The sequence below is a fragment of the Periplaneta americana genome, chromosome 15 (assembly GCF_040183065.1).
Source record: "Periplaneta americana isolate PAMFEO1 chromosome 15, P.americana_PAMFEO1_priV1, whole genome shotgun sequence".
Taxonomy (NCBI): domain Eukaryota; kingdom Metazoa; phylum Arthropoda; class Insecta; order Blattodea; family Blattidae; genus Periplaneta; species Periplaneta americana.
In genome coordinates, this window is record NC_091131.1 from 41732507 (window position 1) to 41738506 (window position 6000).

General features: G+C 30.1%; 1 protein-coding gene across 1 annotated transcript in view; it reads right to left on the reverse strand.

Moving 5' to 3' along the window:
• LOC138714818 (scoloptoxin SSD14-like) overlaps positions 1–1245 on the reverse strand; it is a 270565-nt gene extending 269320 nt beyond the window's left edge. Inside the window, exon 1 of the mRNA XM_069846978.1 lies at positions 946–1245. The gene's annotated coding sequence lies outside the window, so the exon portion shown is untranslated. The remainder of the gene's footprint in view (positions 1–945) is intronic.
• Positions 1246–6000: the final 4755 nt, after the last annotated feature.

Genomic DNA, 6000 nt, shown 5'->3' on the forward strand with positions numbered 1-6000 from the left:
TTGCATTATTATTATTATTATTATTATTATTATTATTATTATTATTATTATTATTATTATTATTATTATTATTATCTAAACCTACCCTACAAGATATCACCACATTATTTTGAGGTTTTCTCCAAACATAATGCAAATGTCACGTAATCTATGGCAAATCCTCGGCTTCACATCATCTCGCAAAAAAAAAAAAAAATATATATATATATATATATATCGACTTGTTCTACATTTTGAAGGTTCTACTCTAATGTAAGATCTATGAAATACAATAAATGACAAAAAAAAGTGAAATGACTTACTTTACTTTTACTTTTGAGGGCCTCTCCACTTTTCAGTGGTTACCCTTTATTCCCATTTTCCATCTGCGTCTGTCATTCCACCATATTAAAATGAATACATTTAATCCTTAAATTGGCAAAACTTCATTTCTCACACTAGTTTATTAAACTGTGTCGGACTGTAAAGAAAACAACTATCGCAATGTCCATATTTTATATGTTGTACAATATTATAGTATTGTGAAATTTTAATTTTCTTACCAATTTTTTTCTCTATTGTTCTATTAAAATATAGCATATAAATATAGCCTATTAACCTGTTGTATCTTATAGGATACTTTGCGAATTTAAGGGTTAATAAGTCCTTTTTTTCATGCTATTTCATTCTCTTGTGACCGCCTACAATTAAACCTTTTTTCTTTTTCCAGAGAATGTAGTATATTAGTTCATTATAATATTATTATTCGTACGACGATGTTCCTGTCAAATTCTATTAGTAGTTTACAGTTGTCATGCAACATTTCTACCATGCAAACACAAAACAGGAGTGTACTTTTCAGTGAATTACTCTATATTTACAAATGTACATGCATGACTTCGAACCAAGGTCTCTGTACATAACTTAACGTCCAGAATGTTCTCTTAGCCTAAGGGCAGAGCTTACCTTTAAGTTGAGGTTATGGATGCTATCCGATTGGCTCGTAATCAAAGAGGACTCGAAGTGGAGACACCAGCGCTTTCACCGGGTAGCGCGATTAGATATCGCTATTCACTATTAGACCGCGAACAGCTATTAATGGCACTGGAGACTGCTTTCCTCATTGTAGAACTTTTATATCTCCCATACGTGCAATCTAATTCCCGTGACAGTTTTCCGATACCTGGAAACACAATGAATTGCAGTTACTACACTACGACACTTGTTTTGGCAACACTGCACGGATCTTGACTGCACCAGCCGAGGGCTAAATCACAACTGATTGATGGGGGGCAATGAGACAGCAGCTTTCCTCGGGAGGACCTCCCAACCCGTGGCTACTATGTGATTACCGTTTTCACGTCATTTTTTTCTGCTCTTATTTTGAACTCGACCTGTGGTGGTACTGTTTCTAGTAATAACCAGATGGCATAGAGATGGAAACAAAAAATGTATCCATTGCGTCTATTTATTGCAGTGAACTGATCGTTTCCACACAATGATTTGCAAATGTTGAACGTATCTTATATTTTATTTGGTATCTGAAATTTGATATGTTGACAACATTAATTGCAGTAAGAACGGAATAAACGTAATGGTGTAATGTAAATTGCATTATATAATAATAATAATAATAATAATAATAATAATAATAATAATAATAATAATAATAATAATAATTTATTTATTTATTTATTTAGAATATTAACGTGCAAAACAACAGCACAAGTCCAATTACTGTTTAGCACAAGATACAAAACAAAACAACAAATGATGATGAGAATGAATGAAAGAAAATGGCAGTGAGATGAAATACAATCAATATAACAGTCTACATTAATAAATTGACCAAATGCCAAAAAAAAAAAAATAATAAATAAATAGCACAAATAATTATTAAAATCAGTTCAGTGAGATAATTAAACTAATGGCAATTAAATGGAATGAATTACAAATGAATTAATGAAATCATATAAATGAAGACTGGAATAATATAAGTAATATTGTAAAGATATGCAATTGACAAGAATAGTATGATACATATCTTAACAAATGGCATACATTAATAAAACTGACATAAAAACTCAAAAGATATACTACACATTAAATGGGTCCAAGTTCAATCCATACAAATTAGCATGTTTAATACATCTGTAGACCGGAGAGAGAGATTTAGAATTCCTATTATAAAACATTTTATGAAATCTTAAACATTTAGTTTAGCAGGAATACGAAGACTGATATTGCTTATGAAAGATTCACAATCAATATCACCCTTAATGACTTTACAAAAAAATAAATAATCAAGATCCTGACGTCTGGTAAACAAACTACCGCAATTGAAATATTTGCAATTAATCTCATAGTTATAATCGGAATTTGGTAAAAATCTATAAGAACACAAGGAAATAAATTTTCTTTGAATATTCTCCAATTTAGCCGAGTCAGTGGAAGTAATGGAGTTCCATACAACAGATGCATATTCAAGCTTGGATCTAACCAATGTATAGTATAAAATTAATAAACACATAGGAGTAGAAAAAGAATAAGTTATAGATCTAATTAGACCAAGCATTCTTAATGAATGGGTATAAATATATTGCACATGACCATGAATAATAATAATAATAATAATAATAATAATAATAATAATAGGCCATAATAATAATAATAATAATAATAGGCCCTAATAATAATAATAATAATAATAATAATACTACTTTATTGCCAGAACAAAGATACATGTTGATTTTTTATATAAGAACTCTCTAGCACCCCCAGAAAGAGTAAAGGCTGGTTCACAATAAACCGGGAACGGAAACGACAACAAGAACGAGAACGGAAATAATGTTAAAATAAATGTATTTAAATGTGAGCATTCACAATAGTTAAATGTGACTGCTCACATTTAAATACATTTATTTTAACAATATATCCGTTCTCGTTTTCGTTGTCGTTTCAGTTCCCGGTTTATTGTGAACCAGCCTTAAGTTACATACTCGTGCTCAGGGAGCATTTCACATAAGTTAATGTTAAGACATTTTATTGAAAAACGGAGTAAAAAGTAATAAAAGAAAAAAAGAAGAAAAAAGCACATATGATAATTGAATTTTAAATTTTCTCTGTTAACAGCAATTTTTAATAGATTTTTTTTAAAATAAGGAGCATTAGCAAATTGTATGTCTGGGAATTTATCTATTATCATGTTATAAAGCCTTGGACCGAAGTTGCTACTGTGATTATATGCTACAGTTGTAGTACGCTTAGTAACAGTCAAGCATATGTTGTCTGATCTTTTGGTTTTATATTTATGTGGATATAAATTAAATATGTTTCGGTTTTTTGTGTACGAAATTCAGTAATACATTGTTATAAATTTTATGGAGGTCAAATACTTTAAATTCTGAATACAGCAGCTCTGAAGAATAATCGAGAGGTTTATTAAGGCATAATTTTATTATTCTTTTCTGTAGCAGAGTTATTGACATGAGGGAGGTATTACAACTGTATAATAATATACTACTACTAATCTGCCAGAAAGTTCGATAAAAACAGATAAATATACTAAGGTTAACAATATCTTCTATGTACTATGTAGGAACAGACATCAGTGGCGTATTCAGATAACGTCGTAGGGGGGGAACAATTTGTTTAGGTTTCTTTTTATAATAATAATAATAATAATAATAATAATAATAATAATAATAATAATAATAACAATAATAATAAAAGTCGCTTTATCAATAGATATGAGTACAGTAAAACCTCGTTAATCCGGACTAATTGTGGGGATAAGTTGACCGGTTTAAGGAAAGTCCGGATTAACTGAAATAACTTAAAAGAACAGTAGGAAGTGCATTAAAAATCAGTTTATAGCAACAAAACACGCTTATTGTGGTATATTTAAAGGGCATAGACCTAAATACACTATACAGTACAGTAAAATGTGTAATCGATAATATTTGTTTGTATAGTTTAATTACTTTAATGCAAATTTTATGGATTTTTTATTTTTTTTATTATTGGTGTAATATTAGAATTTCATAGCTCTAATGAGGACATTAACAAAATTTGTCTAATGGTATTGAGAGATTCATTATCCATTTTACACAGTCACTTGTATAATACTACGTAATTTTTTTTTACTTCATTTCATTACTCTTCAATGTATTTTCATCTCATGTTTCTCCGAAATCAAATTGTATTTTATTTTTAAATTTATCATTGTTCCGTTTCTCTCCGCAATGATATTGTGTTTTTCATTTAACCTCTGCTTTGTATTCTGGATCCTAGTGGTCAGCCGTAGATTTCGGCCAGATGTCTCAAATTGTGGAATTCGTTGTAGTCTTAAAACAAGGTTCTTTAATTTTTCCAAATTCATCTCTTTTTTTTTTTTTTCCTGTCCGGATTAAGCGGAGTCCGACTTATCGAGGTTTCACTGTATATGATTTTCTCTATCTTTTCGCGATTCTTCCTCTGAAATTTATGAACGTAAAAATTGTTCGTAACTTTAATAGAAAACAAAGATGACGAAGGCATTATTATTTTAAACTCCCACTGTTTTGTTCTAAATGTGTATATGTGGGTTTTGAAAATACATTAATATTTTTTTTCAGAAACAAAACAATATGTTTCGTGAAGATGAAGGATATACAATTAATTATACATATTTAAACTACAGTATGTTGGTTCTTCCGAACCATGACAAACTGAAGGTCTACAACAATGAAAGTAGTTCGGCGAAGTGAATAAATAATAATAATAATAATAATAATAATAATAATAATAACAATGGGATGAAAAAATTACATTAAACATGAAAGTTGTGCGATTAGAATCCCGAAGTTCATCGTGTCAATGCAGGAGAGCGGGAGTCGTGAACTAATTGCGGGTGACGCGCGCATTGAAAGTTGGTAGGCCTGTAATTTAACCACAAACTGATGATACAAACCTACAGGAGCGATCTATTCGCGATATGGCTCGTCCCTTGACCGCACAAAATACTTATGTAGGTAAATAAACCAACACTGAAATACATTTTATGAGATGACTGCATTTTCATAAAAAATAATTAATGAATTGAAGTTGCTCAATTTCTTTCCGATTGCACAATTGAATTAGAGTCACGATGAGTAATACAAAACCGTCTTCCAAACTAATCGACTGGTCACTATGCAAATGAAGCAAGTCATAATATTGACTGACTCCCCCGAATATGTTTCATTATTTACATAGATTAAGCAGCTGTTTGATTAGTGATGGGACTACATGTATTGACACAATAGAATTGTGTACATCGAGAAAAATCAATATACAATTTAGTGTGTCACTTGGGTCCATCAACAAGACAGTTATCTAAAGATTTCTCACTCAGACCGACCGAAATTCGTTTCCGGATTTGTTGGGAAGAAAGTGGCTACATCTTCACATTTCTCATTCTGATAAGCTTTAGTTTTATCGAGTCTGGACGAACCTCTGCAGTTTGAAGGTGTCGTTACATAACGTGTTCTTAATGATTTGCAATATGTTATCATTGGATTTCATAACATTGTGTCACTCATGCCTTACAACAATTTTTAGTAATCGTAGAAATCTAAACATACTTGGAAACGAATCATCTTTATACTATCAATTACAAGGAAACTCATGGTTTAATGCAAATAGTCTCGTTGTAAACGAGTGTAAACTAAATGTAACAATGACATCAGTTATTTTACTGGGTTAGGTACAATTTACAGCAGTAAAATTTTGAAATATTAAACATTTTTTTCCTCCATTACTGTATCTTGTACAATAATGAAAATTACTATGTGTAAAACACTGTTCTTCTGCATATGAAAAAAATTTACGGTTAAAAAAATTGTTTACATTTTCTGTGATGAAATTGTTTGTGTGTATTTATGCATATCATATCTACAACATGATGCAAGATCACTTCTCTACTTGTCTGATAAAAAATAAATTCATTTAAAAAATGGTCAAATATCAGTATTTTATTCTAACACAAAATAAAAAAAAAAT